Source organism: Rhinoderma darwinii, chromosome 5 (assembly GCF_050947455.1).
Source record: "Rhinoderma darwinii isolate aRhiDar2 chromosome 5, aRhiDar2.hap1, whole genome shotgun sequence".
NCBI classification, from domain to species: domain Eukaryota; kingdom Metazoa; phylum Chordata; class Amphibia; order Anura; family Rhinodermatidae; genus Rhinoderma; species Rhinoderma darwinii.
This window is the reverse complement of record NC_134691.1, coordinates 201,236,783-201,253,266: the sequence shown is the minus strand read 5'-3', so window position 1 is coordinate 201,253,266 and position 16,484 is coordinate 201,236,783. Positions and strand designations below refer to the sequence as shown.

The 16,484-nt window shown below is 39.7% G+C and overlaps 1 protein-coding gene across 7 annotated transcripts in view; it reads right to left on the bottom strand.

The window, feature by feature from the left end:
* The window catches only part of LOC142651776 (poly(rC)-binding protein 3-like), a 709,653-nt gene that overhangs the window by 384,709 nt on the left and 308,460 nt on the right, over nucleotides 1-16,484 (bottom strand). The window contains exon 1 of one of the 7 annotated variants that reach the window (XM_075826856.1): nucleotides 1,582-1,730. The exons of the other annotated variants lie outside the window; for them this stretch is intronic. The gene's annotated coding sequence lies outside the window, so the exon portion shown is untranslated. Of the gene's footprint in view, nucleotides 1-1,581; nucleotides 1,731-16,484 lie in introns of those variants that run through there. 7 annotated transcript variants of the gene reach the window in all.

Below are 16,484 nucleotides of genomic sequence, written 5' to 3'. Positions count from 1 at the left end.
TGCTACTCTGATTCACTGTCTTCGAGACGTCATCCATGTTCCGACTCTGCTAATCAGGGGCCGGCATCCAGGTACACTCTTTGGTTTATTAGTCTATCACAGAGCGTTACAGGAGATGTCTCTCAGCATGATGTATTAAAATGCTTTTGCTTACAGTAGATCAGAAACCGAATTTAATTAGGTATACAAGTGGAAGAGACAATCTATGCAAATTCACAATACATGGCCGCCACATGCTGAAGGGCGGGGCACATAAAAATTGCCTATACTCTATGCATCACTCACTACAGAGTTCCAAACTACCTCTGGATGTTACATAAGCACAAGAACTCTGCGTCGAGAGGTTTATAAAATGGTTTCCACGGTCGAGTAGCTGCACACAAGTCTAAGATCACCATGCGCAATGCCAAGCACCCGCCACTGGAAACTTACACAGCAGAAATGTGTTCTCTGGAGTGATGAATCACGTTAAACTATCTGGCAGTCTGATGGACAAATCACACTTTAGCAGTTGCCAGGAGAACGCTACTAACCCGAATGCATTGTTCCTACTATAAAATTTGATACAGGAGGGATAATGATCTGTGACTTTTCAGGGTTTGGGCTAGGCCCCTTATTTCCAGTAAAGTGCTACAGCATACAAAGACATTTTAGACATTTGTATGATTCCAACTTAGAGGCAACAGGAGAAAGACCTTTCCTGTTTCAGGATGACTGTGCCCTTTTATACAAAGGGATGTCCATAAAGACTTTGCCGAGTATGTTTATGTTACTTCCAGAAGCAATTTGGAACTCTGAGGTGAGTGATGCAACAAAGAATAGGCGATTTTTGTGGGCCACACACTTCAGCACCTGCTTACCCTGCCCTGTGAGTTTGCATGCTGTAATGCTTTGTGGCTGAGCTGTGGTTACTCCTATTACTCCAAGACACTTCCACTTTACAAAAATAGCACTTAAGGTGGCCCTAGTGTACACATTAGAATATTGTTGGACGAACCCGCCAATTTCGTTGGGACCGACCAACCATCTAATGTATATGGTAGTGTTTCCACTCTCCAACAATGAAGGATGAGAGAAGCAACGGGCATGTTGAATTTTAATATACGCGATCCTTTAGTTTGTAAAGAGATTAGTTCCTACCAGATTAGTCCCTGCCAGAGGTGTTTCTCACTTCTACCTATTGAGAACACATGCCGAGCGTGCATGTGTATGGGGAGGGTCGGTAGGAATATTAGTCAGCCGAACGAGCTGACAGATACTGTGTATGGCTGGATTTAAAGCTAACAGGGGCAGATCTATCAGATCAGATATTTCATGAATTGACTTATGGCAAAGGTGGCATCCAATGAAAATGCCATTTTTATATTCACTGAGTTCTTCAGTACGACCCACACTACTACCATTGTTTGTCTCTGGAGATTGCATGGCTGTGTGCTTCATTTTATGCACCTATTTGCATCGCATGCGGCTGAAACGCCCAAATTCAATAATTAGGAGGATGTCCAGATATTTTTGGCCGTATAATGTTTATACACTGAATGGCCACTTTATTAAAGACACCCATCTAGTAGCATGTTGTACCTCCTTTGGCCTTCACAACTGCAGTAATCGTGAAATTGGTTCCACTAGGTGTTTAAATCGTTCTGCAGGATTATTGGCCCATGCGGTCAGGATAGCTTCTCGCAGTTACCGCTGAAGTGTCCTTCTACAATGGGATAAACAGCCGCCATGAAGGGATGGACTTAGTCGGCCACAATGCTTAGGTAAGGCCTACTGTTCAAACATCCATCCACAGATATCAGAGGACCCAGGGTGTGCGAAGAAAACATTCTTCACGCCATTACTCCACCTTTATCTCCTTGAGCTGTTGACACCTGACAGCAGAGGTTCATGGATTCATGCTGCTTGTGTCAAAATTTTTGCCTCTCCCATAAGCATGGTGCAACAGAAATCTGGATTTAGCTGACCAGGCAATGTTTTTCCATTGCTCAGGGATCCAATTTTTTCACTGTTTTGCCCACTGAAGCCTTGTCTTCCTGAGTAGGATAACACTTCTGTACTGCGTTGATGTCACTTAGAAGAATTTTTCAATTTCTTTATCAATGTAAAGTAATTTACAGCTCTCTTTGTTTGCAGTGATGGTAATTTAGTTTAATTTGTCACCAAAAACATAGCTTGTATAGTATTTTCATATCCAAGTGGCATTACATCCAAGGACAATATAACAACGATCCTTTCTGGACTTTCTCAAGTCACATCTGTAATATGACAGCAATGGCATTCAAACTGGTCGTCTGCTGTTATAGTCTATCTGTGCTAAGAAATAACGATTTGTGCATTCGGACAGCATAGTTGAAGCACCAGCGTTATATTCGGCTGAAATTGAATGACTGGTTACCTCCTGTTCTTCATAACGATTCTTGACTTCCTCCTCTGACTACTTTTCATCGACGAGTTGTTGTTAACATTCACTGAATCCTTTGTTTACTGGATGTTTTTTCTCAATCACACCATTCTCGGTATATACTCAACACCGTTGCACGATAACACCCCACAGGTCGAAAGTTTTTTTAAGTATTGGCCCTGGTTCAAAGTCGCTTAGATTGCTCGATTTTCCTATTCTAATTCACACTAAAACTGGTCTTTGATCACTTTATTTTATTCTGCACTCCGTGGTCACGTGTTTCATTTCCATCCAGGGAAGCTTCAACCGTGAAAGGGCAGACTCCTTTTTCACTGTCCTGATAAAGAACAAGATCCAGAAGGATAATTATTTTTTTTAACATTAGACGTCAAAGGCAAAAGGATGCAAAGGAAGTACCTTTCAACATGATGCAAAAACGTGGTGTTAACAGCCTTTAGTGATCAAATTTGCAGTAGAAATACACAAAAGAAAATGTAGGAGGTTTATTTTGCCAAAGATTTTTTCCTTTGTACTGAAATATCCATTCTAAAACCACTGTGTTTGCACCAGACAGCAATCATGACAGGTATTTGAGTTTACTGCTACTTTTATTCAATGCTGAAAGCTGTACACAGCAATGAAGTATAATAGACCACAGAACGCTAAATGGATCTGAATAAATTGTGGAATTCTGAACACCTCTGATTGAGATTGATGTAATTTCATAAAAAAAAAAATAAGAGACACTGTTAACGTTAGCTCTACTTTGACCCTCTGCAAGAAGGGAGAGGTGATTTACGGGCACTACCTTTCGCATGTGTTATGAGTGCTGTACGAGACCAAAAACTGTACAATTATCAAATCATTGCTAAGCATTAAACAGTATGCATTTTATCATTTATCCACCACAAGTGTAAGTAATTACTGGCAGGATTATAATTAATAAATAAAGGGGGGGGGGGGGGACCTTTATTGCAGCATCAGTATGTTTATTTTTACTGCGTTTTGTGCAATAAATGTGCAGTTTTAAACTGAACCCCTATCTTTCTTGTCTCTATTGTGTAATGGAGTAAGAGTAAAACATTTATATTTCATCAAAAAAGTGGAACCAGTGAGCACAAAAAGGTCAAGTCTGTTCTAAGGAAGAATAGAATCTCAAACTGATATAGAAATGTCTCTGTTCTGGTAACTGTATACAATTTTGACCTTTAATTTACGCTGCTAAGAAAATCAGTCATAATTTAGATCGGCAAAATGTATCCAGAAATCCCCAGACACATCCGTTACGGAAGTGTACGGTGCTGTGTCGTGTAAAGTGAAGAGGCAACGGCGTTCAGTCAGATAATCGGTTGGGGGGCTGAGAGTCGGACCCCCACCAAGCTGATAATGATGACCTATCCTAAGGATAGCTAATCAATATAAAAGCTCTGGAGAACCCCTTTAAGTCCTCATTCACACACAGAAATGTTCAGGCATTTAAACTGCATCAAAAATCACTTCTAAAATCGCTAGTGTTATTAAAATTAAACATGCATTATTTTTATAGTATTCTTAGTGGCGTTTTTTTATGGGGTTTTTCATTTGGTGTTATTTTGTACATGCTTTTTTTCCTGATACATTTTAAAGTCCTATTGAGAAGCCTATGGGAAAAGAGCCTGGAAAAAATGCCATATCCAGAGTATGCTGCGTATTGAAAAAACGCCACTTACCACAAAATTGCCCGAAAAATGGCAAAAAACAAAACGCAGTAGTATGTAGTGCATTTGATATTTTACTATAAGACATTAATGTAACATCTGGCCGCACTAAAAAAAAAAAAGAACACCAAAACGCTCACAAAAACACCATTAAAAACACCATGCTGTGTCTGAATCCAGCCTAAGTTGTTAATACAAAACCACATGATGTTTAATAGTATTTATAGTTACTCTAAGACTGGATATATATATATATATATATATATATATATATAGATAGCTATAGGTATCTATATCTATCTATCTATCTATCTATCTATCTATCTATCTATCTATCTATCTATCTATCTATCTATCTATCTATCTATCTATCTATCTATCTATCTATATCTATATCTATATCTATATCTATATATATATGAAAAAAAGTTTATCCTGTAGCACAGATAAAAAAAAGTATTCGTTAATGGAACTTGCAAAATAAGGTGAAATAAATGTGTTAAAATTGCACCTTTCCAGACTTGAGAATCCGTTTAATTAATACAGCTAACAAAAAGAAAACACGTTTTACAGTATGTGTTTTTTCTAGCTCAAACTGAGTGTAAATATAAAGGAAAGAATAATAAGAAATTATAGCTGCTTTATTTATTTTAAGACTAAGCCTTATTCACACGAACGTGTTATAAGTCCGTGGGACGGCCGTTGAAACAGTGGCTGTACCACGGACTTATGTAATTCAATGTGGCCGTTCACACAGCCGTTGTTTCAACGGACCATGTGAAGGGTCCGTGGGAAAATAGGACATGTCCTATCTTTTCACACATCACGCATCTCTCCATAGACTCTCATCTATGGGGGATGCGTGACATCGCATCCCGCAGCGCTGAGCACGGATGCACCTCGGACGTGAAAAACTGCAGATTTTCATGTCCGAGATGCGCAGCCCTCGTGTGAATTAGGCCTAATAGAGAAAAATACATTTCATGGTTGTTATTTTTCATCACCATTTGTCTTTCCTATTACCTTTTTATTCCCACTTGCATCCATCTATCTTTTTTCCTTTGCTAAAGTTTCCTTCTTCCGTCCCTCCTCTGCCTCAGTACCTCCCTCCCATTTACTTGTCACTCCAGGGCTGTATTTGGCAATAGGCCCTGGATGGGTGAATAGGGTGGCAGAGTTTAGGTGGCAACACTTAAATGCTGTTGTAGCTACTGTTTGAAGCTGCTCACGACATGAGGGGATGGGGGAATTTCGACTGGTGCTTAGCAGCGGTAGAAACAGTGTCTACAGCAATATTACTGTAGATACTATGAGTGCCTCTGCTTAGTACACAACACCCCACCCCGTGCACCCCGGCCGCAGCCTAGTTCCTTGCATGATATAAGATGTTTCATGAAACAAAGTACACTCTTCTTCAGCAACCCCTGTAATATCAGTGTGTACCCTGGCTGCATATTCAGTCTGTACCCCAGCTGCATGCAATACCCTCTGTGCAACCCGTCTGTCCCAGTTCACCTTCATTCCCATTCATCCAGCCTAGAAACTGCCATGGTGGCCACTGTGTGGTCCAGTGCTCCTGCAATAGCTGTGACTCCAGACTGAGGTCTTCAGGTAGAGAGGTTGGTCTCCAGCTGTTGTGACACTACAACTCCCATTAGTATGCTTCAATAGCACTAGGCAATTATTGTTAAAATTGCCCAAAAAGGAACAAATTGTGACTATAAGTGGCGAGCGTAAATAAGCCTTTAAGGCTGAATCCTCACGGAACGGAATTTCTGCGGATTAGTGTACTATGCAAATGGATACGATTTTGCTGGGCTTTTCTTATGAGCATGCTGCAAATTTGTTGCGGATTTCACCACTTTCAATGCAGCAGGAGTGAAAAATGCAGTAAAATAGCATCAAAATCTGCATGTAGCACATGTGGATTTTGCTGCGGATATACCATGGATTTGCAGACAGATCCATAGAGGAAATATTCTGAAGTTTTTAGACTCCCCAGGGCTTAGGGCAGCATGAGCTGTAAATATGGCTCTGTCTCACTCATTGTCATCTACACATGTCCTCCCTCCTAATCTCCTTTCTTGAATTACTCAAACTTAATAAATGTGTTATTTTCCGCAAGAGCTCTAAATTTGTGTCCGTTCCTCAGAAATCTTAAAGTCACTGTGCAGTCTAAAAACATACAGTGCCTAATAAACATAAATCTCTTTATCTACATTCTTATGGACTGTATATGCTAAACATACAATAAAAAGTCTATTAATAATGATGACCATTTGTCACATAAGTATGTGAGGACTTCAATAACATTTATAATATTCCTGTTATTATTTTGATACACAGACTATAAGGATTAGAAAGACAAATCTACAATTTGTTTCAATTCTGCAGGTCTGTATTAGAGTGCAGATGTAATGACAGGGATAGGGAAACAGACAAGTGCGCCCTAATCTACCCGCCACTCAGTCCCTGCCTACTTGCAACGACCCGCCCTAGGCGACGGGGTACAACTGGGCGACAGTCCCTACACTCAATAAGTGCACGACAGACAACCAGACAAGGAAACACAGAACAAAGGGAAACGGGGCAGTTGCCCACGGCAACACGGTGAGCAACAAGAGTAGTAAACGAGCCGAGTCAAACCAGGAGAGTACGAGGTGCCAAACGCAGAGCAGGAGAGTAGTGAACAAGCCGAGTCAAACCAGGAGTGTACGAGGTACCAAACGCAGAGCAGAAGAGTAGTCAGTAAGCCAGGGTCAATACGAAGCAGGGACAAGTAGTTCAAGAAGCTGCAGCAGGGCCAGGAAACCAACAGAGAAGAATCACAAGCAAGGAGGAACAGGAAAGGCAGGTATAAATAGACAGAGGGCGGGAGCTAGCTCCGTCTGGCCAGGATGTGATAGGCTCTCCCACTCCTAAGCCTGCCATCCTGAGTGGTGGAAGATGGAGTCAGTCTCACAGACATAGAAGCAGGTGCAGACTGATTACCTATGGGCGTGGATACAGAAGCTGTGCCTGGCAGATCCTTAACAGCAGACACATATGGTGTATCTACCATGTAATTCTATGAGGCAAAAAATGCAAGAGATTTGAGTTGCAGAATATTTTTCCCATAGGAATACATTTTTTAATTTTTGCACTTTGGAAATACGAGGAAAATATACCACGTGTGACTTCATCCTTATAGGGCAAAGGAATTCTTCCCAATTCTCTGTCTTATGTGTGCTCCTTAGACTCAATAAAGTAGTTGAACAGAGGACCCTGATGTGTTAGATAGGAACAGATCCTATACGTAATGATGATGTGTATACTTTTTTTCTAAAGCTACACCACCAGTTAAAAATAGCCAGCAAATTAAACTGTTACAACCATAAGATGGAACATTTTGCGCATTTATATTGGGCAAATATTATTAAAAATGCTGGGATTCATTTTGATTTAGCGGAAATCACTTGTGTAAGGGGGTCTTAAAGAGAACCTGTCACCACTCCTGACATGTATGTTTTAGTAAACAATTGTATTCCCCATGAAATAAAAATTCCGGAGCATCTTTTCTTAGAACTCTGCGTCGTACCGTTCCTTTGCTATTACTCCATCAAATTTATGAATAAGTTGTCAACTGGGTGTTACCAGTTGTGGGTTTGTCTCTACACCGGCTGACACTGTCCAATCAATGCTGACAGAGTGAGACTGAGTAGGGACACGCCCCTTTGACAAGGGGAATGGTAACGCCCAGTTGTCAATTTATTCATAAACTTCTAAAAGGAATAACAGAAGAACGGCACAACGCAGAGCTCTGAAAAAAGATGCTCCAGAATTGTTATTTCACAGGGAATACAAGTATTTACTAAAATAGACATCTCGTTCTGACACCTAAATGGTTTAGGCTTGCAGAAGTCTAAATTCATGGATTTTTAATTAGTCATATGTTTTGAGACGTTTCAATCTTGCAACCTCCCCCCAGATGTATTTGGTAACAATCTGTGCACACAAGCAAAAAAAAAAAGATGACCTCTTCTTAATATAAAAGTATATTTTCAAGAATAAACATATCGTATAATCTATAGCTGACATTTTAACTTATTGTGAGGCAGTCATGTTTGTTAAATCTACATGCGTCTACCGCACACTTTTGTTAAAAGCCGAGCTTCATTTCTGAAATATGCCACCTCTCCTGCCTAAAGCTCAAAACTGATGGCGCAAGGCGCTGCAGGGGAGGCAGGACAGGTCAGTTCCTAAGGTAACTATTCGGTGCCGAAGCCTCCTATGCATAGCCTCCCTCTCCTGTAGCATCTCTTGCTGTCAGTTTTAAACTTCGAGCGGAGACTTCACATGGGCCTGAGCTATGTCTTTTAATCTCAAGTGTTATGAGTGAGCTATTGATTGCTTTCTCATTTTCTGACTTTTTAAAAAAAATAATGCATACATTTCTATAATAGAGACATATTTATCATATTTAGGGCTTATTCAGACGAACGTATAATACGTCGGTGCTACGCGTGTGATTTTCACGCGCCTCGCACGGACCTATGTTAATGAATGGGGCCGTTCAGATTGTCAGTGAATTTCACACAGCGTATATGCGCTGCGTGAAACTCATGACATGTTCTATATTTGCCCGTGTTTCGCGCTGCACGCACCCATTGAAGTGAATGGGTGCGTGCAAATCACGCTCGGCACACGGAAGCACTTCCGTGTGACGTGCGAGACTCGCGCAGCAGTAGTAAAAAGAATGAATGTGTAACGACGGGGGTAGGGAAACGAACAAGTGAGCCCTAATCTACCCGCCACTCTGTCCCTGCCTACTTGCAATGACCCGCCCTAGGCGACGGGGTACAACTGGGCGGCGGTCCCTACGCTCAGTAAGTGCACGAGACAAACATACAAGGGAATACAAAGCAAAGGGAAAGGGGCAGTTGCCCACGGCAACACTGTGAGCAACCAGAGTGGTGAACGAGCCAAGTCAAACCAGGAGAGCACGAGGTACCAAACGCAGAGCAGGAGAGTAGTCAGTAAGCCAGGATCAGTATGGAGCAGGATCAAATAGTAGGAGCTGTAGCTGGGCCAGGAAACCACACCGAAAGAATCACAAGCAAGGAGGAACAGGAAAGGCAGGTATAAATAGACAGAGGGGGCGGGAGCTAGCTGAGTCTGGCCAGGCTGCGATAGGCTCTCCCACTCCTAAGCCTGCCAGCCTGAGTGGTGGAAGCTGGAGTCAGTCTCAGAGACATAGACTCAGGTGAAGACTGATTATCTATGGGCGTTAACCCCGAAGCTGTGCCTGGCAGATCCTTTACAGAATGAAAACGGAAAAGCACCACGTGCTTTTCTGTTTACAAACATAAAAACAGAGTGTCATAATGATGCCGGCTGCGCGAAAATCATATGCTGCTGACACACGGACCTTTTGCGCGCACAAAACGCCGCGTTTTTTGCATGCACAAAACGCACACGCTCGTGTGAATCTGGCCTTAGGCTTACTATGTGATTTTATGAAATATACTCATTTAAAGCAGTGGACGTACCAAAGATTAAATATGGCATTAAACGAACTTTAAACTAAAATGACAATTCTAAATCTGTGGTGCTCCGATATCGAATAAGACTGAAATGCAAGACATCAACTGACATATTCATAAATAATTCAGGAGCTCTTGATGGCGCTTTAAAAAAATCATTCCATTCTGCAGAGAATAATAATTTAGCCAACACCCACCATGGGAAAAATCTCTCTCGGTGGGTATAAATTGTCCACTATGACCTAACTTCTACTTATCAAACAGCATGAGTCTCCAGTTAAATAGAAGTATTGAAAATAACACTAAAGGAATGTTGATTTGTTCAATCTTCCTAATTCAGTTTTAGACTCTTGGAAAATTCAATGTGCTTGATGGTATATTTGATCAATTTCTACTTTTTATGTCCAGGAAGCTAATTGAGCTGAACATAAAATATTAAAGTTGCCATTGTAAGCAATACATAGGAATCATCTTTCACTGAACTTCATTAGAATCATCTTTCACTAAACTTGAACATAACACCCTATATTTCCTTCTGATCATTTTTCAAAGTAGACAATGTTAAGATATGAATCAAAAACAATTTTATGACAATGGCTGGGATCAAGGATTAATGATTATTTTTTTAGTCAAGCGTGATGATCTACTTAAGAGAACGGCACACAAAAATCTTAAGCTTCCAGTGATCAACCTCCAGATTTAAACTTACCTGTGGGTACTGTCCGAACATAAAGAGTAGAAGGTCCCTGTCCAAGAGCAGTTTGCGGATCCCTTACTGCCCAAGAGCTGATTTGTTAACAGAGAGGAGCTCATCGTAGAGAATCTCTTGCTTGGTTCTCTAGCAAATCCTTCTCTGGTGAATCACAACCCACCACTGGATAGACCTCACTATACATGGATTTATACATGTTCCCGATGAATTCAATAATAAATCCATATGGAGCGAGTTACTGCTTGAATAGAAAAATGAAGCTCCAACCGCTATAAAGATATATTGTGAATATATATAGTGAAAATAAAATTAAATAATAGGTACACTTGAATATGGTGCAGGCACATGGTATTGTACTTGGTCTGTAGGCCCCTTGTTATACAGTATGTTTCTGTGCTGATTTGTTTTACTGGCTCAGTTTCTATAGAATGAAAAGTAGTTCCTACAATATTTACTCCATCATGCATATACAGTACTTATTACTGTCTTATGTACTTTACCATGATTACGTTGCTTGCTTGATGTTGGGCATTTTCTTACTTTCTATTATCCAAATAAAGTATATATTATTTTAATATTGTAAAATGTGGGGATAAATCCTCATATTTCAAAGGCAACATTAGTGTAAATAATTTATTCTAGTGCATAGTATGGTTTGCGTAAATCGTGTGCTGTCCTGTGTTCCTGTGACTTTCCTTCCCCAGGTGATGTTTCCCAAATGCAAATGTATTTTATGTTTGTTTTGCACTGTAATGTTTTTTTTTTGTTTTTTTTTGCAAGTGCAGTTGAATAAATGTAAATATGTACTGTTTCTTTAAGTTAATTGGCATCTGTACTAACTTTAGCTTGCTTTCTCTGCAGGTCTGGAGGGGAAGACAGATTCCTACTGCTTTGCTTATATGCCACATGCTGATGTTGTGTTTATGTTAATGTTTGTTGTGATGCTACGTTGCTGCACTTTGTTATATGGTGCAGGACCTGTGGTCATGTGATCACTCTGCTGTGCTTGAGTGTTTGTTGCTGCTGTGTAGTACTGAGCAACACGAGCGTGGGCCCTGAGAGTCTGCAGTTCCATGAGCTGTATGTGGGTGACGGGCAGGAACCTCCCCGATACCTCTGTGTAGTGTTTTTTTTTTTTGTAGGTTTTGTAATATGTTTACTTGGCCTCACATGGTTTGGGGACTTTGAGACAAGACCATATTCGGATCTAGTTCACCTAAGGTAGGTCTACCCCTGGTACTGTCTTTGAAATCTGAAGCTCTTTTTTTTCAATTATTTCTAACACCCTTGTTGTTTCATGGGTTTAAGTTATTCCGATAATAGGGAAAAGCAGCGAAAGGAATTAAACCGATTACCAAAATAAAGGCAATTTATTAAAAGAGTGGCGGTACTGACATGAGGTGCTGACTGCTATCATAACAACCCTTATCTCTCTCCATTGTGGAAGGGGCCAGAAAGTGCAGCTATTGTCCCCTAATGCCCAAGTAGCTCCCGCTCTTAAAAGAAGTTAGGTAACAGGGGTGTATTAAACAACTGCTGTATATTACCTTTACTTTAGGTCACCCACATACTAGCATTTTTAGGTTATTCTGTATTATTAGTTTTACTGAAAAGCAAAGAGAATTTCTATTGACCACCTGGAGTTTTCTCATGGCTAATGCCATGGGTTGACTTCAGATGACCCCTCTTTTGTCAAGTTCCATTGCTTTTGGTGGGTAGAACAGCGTTGTCCACTACAATATTCTATCCACCGCCAAAAAAGGAAACTTGGACAGATTTCAATAAAGTCAATGGGATCACTGAGGATGCTATCCATCGAATAGCTTTGATGTAGATGTGAACAAAGCATTATAATAAATAATTTCATTCTAAGGCATAAAAAAAAGAACTATATTAGAATACTTATAAGCTATGTAAAGATTAGCTGTATTACTGGTTGTTGGTTAACAAAAAAATGGAATGTAGAGAATCTAACTAAGATTTGTATTTTCCAGGGCAAACTGATTTTGAATTGATCTTTGCATACAGTTTTTATTTCTTCTAATGAGTTCAGAATAAATCAGATCTGATTAAGTGTTAAAAAAAATAAAAGTAAAAAAAAAATGTATACTGTAGTGAGTTACACTAACTTATGGCTTTGCACCTTTCATTACTACATATATTCGCTTCTCTTGGACACAGCTGGGTCTTTGATGCTGGGAGAGCATGGTGTGTTGTTGTTTGGCATAGCAAGCAGGGTAGCCCGCTCTATGAACTATCAAGGCGTCACAAATAGGCTTCTACCTGGCTAGTCACGTTGTGCCTCATGACGTACACACTATCCCTCCATGTTTCACACACTTGCACCCCATTATCCATTTTATTTCTATTGAGGCACTTTACTCATTACTGCCCCCTATATTTCACTCATAGTATTACACTTGCACACACACACTATTCATTTATTATTTCTTACTACACATCCCATGCACCACACACACACCACTCCCCTCAAGACCAGTGGGAGTGGCTATTATTATTATTTAAAGCACCTGCTCACTCCTTCATCAGCATTTTCTGACCTGGCTGTGTCCATTTGCAAGTATGGCCTTTTTCTGTGTTTTCATATATGTCCCCTTGTTTTTATCGGTTCTGTTTGTACATCAGGAACGTTCTGTTCCATTTAAGGAGTTAGGGACTCGCAAGTCTGGGGATCCTTGTCGTGGATTGCGAGCTTGCGTCCTTTTGGCCAAAATGATTACTAATACCCCAGGTATTTTTCATTACTACATATATTCGCTTCTCTTGGACACAGCTGGGTCTTTGATGCTGGGAGAGCATGGTGTGTTGTTGTTTGGCATAGCAAGCAGGGTAGCCCGCTCTATGAACTATCAAGGCGTCACAAATAGGCTTCTACCTGGCTATACACGTTGTGCCTCATGACGTACACACTATCCCTCCATGTTTCACACACTTGCACCCCATTATCCATTTTATTTCTATTGAGGCACTTTACTCATTACTGCCCCCTATATTTCACTCATAGTATTACACTTGCACACACACACTATTCATTTATTATTTCTTACTACACATCCCATGCACCACACACACACCACTCCCCTCAAGACCAGTGGGAGTGGCTATTATTATTATTTAAAGCACCTGCTCACTCCTTCATCAGCATTTTCTGACCTGGCTGTGTCCATTTGCAAGTATGGCCTTTTTCTGTGTTTGCACCTTTCATTGTATAATTTTTTTTATTTGTATAAATTTTGTACAATAATCTTGCAGTTGGTTTTTACCATTATACCTAAGAAATTGACACTTAAATGCTGTGGTCACCCTTGCTAATTTCCTACAACTTCATGGCTATAGGGTCTGTGGGACTCTAGCTGGCTTTGCTGCTGCTTCTGACACAGACACAACAGTACAGCTCCTGTCTTCTGTCTGCTCAGGGAATTTCATCTACTCTCCCTCAGCAGAGATACCAGCAGGTCAAGAGAGCGGAGAAGGATGTACATAGCACAGCAATCTGTATAAGATAGGGGTGAGAGAACCCACAGCATAATCTGCAAGGAGAGAGGCAGGGATTGCACAGGCTGTAGATAGGGAGGAGAGAACCAACAGCACAGTGTATCAAACATGTAAAAGAAAAATCTTCAGTCCATGTTAATATCATTTAAGTTGATTGAATATTAAATTGTTTTTTAATTGATCTTTTCATATTTTTGCTAAATAACAGTCTTTATTTCTTATAGTAAGCTCAGAATAATCAGATTAACATGTGTTTGCACCTTTCATTGTATCCCTGTTATTTTTATATTTTTTGCATGTGGTATAAACCATATAAATCTTGTATTACAAGCTTGCAGTTGCTAATCACAATTATAATACATCCTAAGCAATTCACACTTAAATGCTATAGACCGAAGGGAGGAGGTTTTACACAGCAGATCAAGTTGTATTAGATATGGATGAGTGAAACCACAGCATAATCTGCAAGGGGAGAGTCAGAGATCGCACAGACTGCAGATAGGGAGGAGAGTGTTCGGGGGCTGTACTGTATTACAGAGTAGATAGGGAAGAGAGCATAAATGATAGAATCTGCAGGGGGAGTGCAGAGAGATAACACACAGGCAGTATCAGTGTTTGCACAGTAGTAGAGGAGATTATACAAGGGATGTATTAGAAAGGAAAATCAGTACAGGAATAAATCTTTGGTGATACATGAGAGCTAGTAAAGGCAGCAGCATCCTGGACTCACAGAACTTACATCCAACAAGTAGTAATTGAAGGGACACAACTACATGAGAAAAGTCTAAAACTAGGAGCAGGTTGCAAGCTGAATATCAGAGGGTCTAAAAAGAAATGAATGAAGCAATGAAGATGGCTAAGTGAAACTTCTTTAACTCTAGGTAACCACTAACATATGTATAAATATTTGTTTCTATGTGGAATGTAAACTTAAGGCTAAGTTTCACATATATATTGAAAGTGAATAAGAAAAAGTGCCTGAATAGTCTATTTGCCTATATCATACTTAAAAGGTTTTCCCCATTTGTGGCATATTCACAGAATGATTTATACATCATGCCTGCATTATTTAAAATATTTCAACAAATAAATTATAAACCTTATTCTCACTATTGACTTGATTTTCATTGGAAAATACATTCCTTATTGTGAATAAAAATCACAAGTGTCTTTTGCTGTTCATAATTACTGTATGTCTTAATTTACTTCAAATTTAGTCTTCTATGCTTAGTAAAACTGAGCTAAAAAGCTGAACCGAAAGATTTTTTTAATAATTATGTGTCACAATACTAAAATTACTCCATAGAGTGCACACTGCTGCTAGACAGACTGGAGAGGAGTGGAGCGCACTGATCAAAATGTCAAAATTAATTTCTATGTAGAAGAAATTACTTGAACTGTAGTTTAGGATATTAGCAAATACTTCTACCAATTACCATAATTTTACTCAATTTGCATGAGCAATAATGCTGCTGCCACAGTAGTTCCTTTTAGTTGTCAGTGAATTGCTGATGCCCTGGCTTCGCAGAGAATATGAAGAGAGAATATTTTTTATTAATATTCCAATCGCTTCACTTAATGAAACATCTGCAATTAATCTCCTCTTAACAAAACTTAATTTACATTTAAATCAAATGTGGAAGATAAATCTATTAGTGTAATAAAAACAAATACATTGTAATCACCAATTTATTTAATGTTGGTTCATCTTATTTTATATCCAATAATATATCTGACTAATACCTGATAATCTGTAAACTATCAGGTCTCTAGATTAAAGGTATTTCACTGTATAAAAATAAATAAATAAATAAAATTAAATTAAAAGCTTTAAAATGTACCCATTTCAAAGTTTTGACACACCTACGTACAGTATAGAAGGGGCTTTTTAATTTATATTGCCCTTATTAGCTCCAATGACTTTATTAGCATTCAAAAAATGGATTAAGAAATGTATCTATACAGTGACCAAAAAAAGCTAATACAATTCAAAATAATTTTATATTTCAGATTCTTCAAAGTAGTCACCCTTTGCCTTGATAAAAGCTTGGCACACTCTTGGCATTCTCTCAACCAGTTTTATGAAATAGCTGTTAGGGGTGCTTTTCCCAACAGTCTTTTTTTGTCACGTAGCCCCAACTAAGTGCAAACTAGGTAGAATGGTGTGTCGCTGCAAAATACCGATCACTATCTGTGGCAGCCCCATAGAAAGTGAAAGAAGCAGTGGCTGAGCATGCACAGTACTGCTCCATTCATATGGGGCGCACAGCGATAGCCAGGTGAGCCCGTTCTTGAGTTCAGAGGAGGCTCCAGTTGTCGGACTCCCACCGATTAGATATTTATCAAATGCATGAAATACACTAACTGGCTAAAAGTATGTGGACACCTGACAACCACACCTACATGACCTTTTTGGACATCCTATTACAAAACCATGGACATTAATATGGAGTTAGTTACCCTTTTGTGGCTATAACACTCCTTTAGGAGTTTGTCTGTGGGAATTTGTGCTCATTCAACCAAACTCGTCGGTGTGCTCTATACCACTCCAACATTGGGCATGGCAGATTGCATTGCACATCTTAGGCTTGTGTGCAGCTACTCAACCATGCAAACCCATTTTATAAATCTCA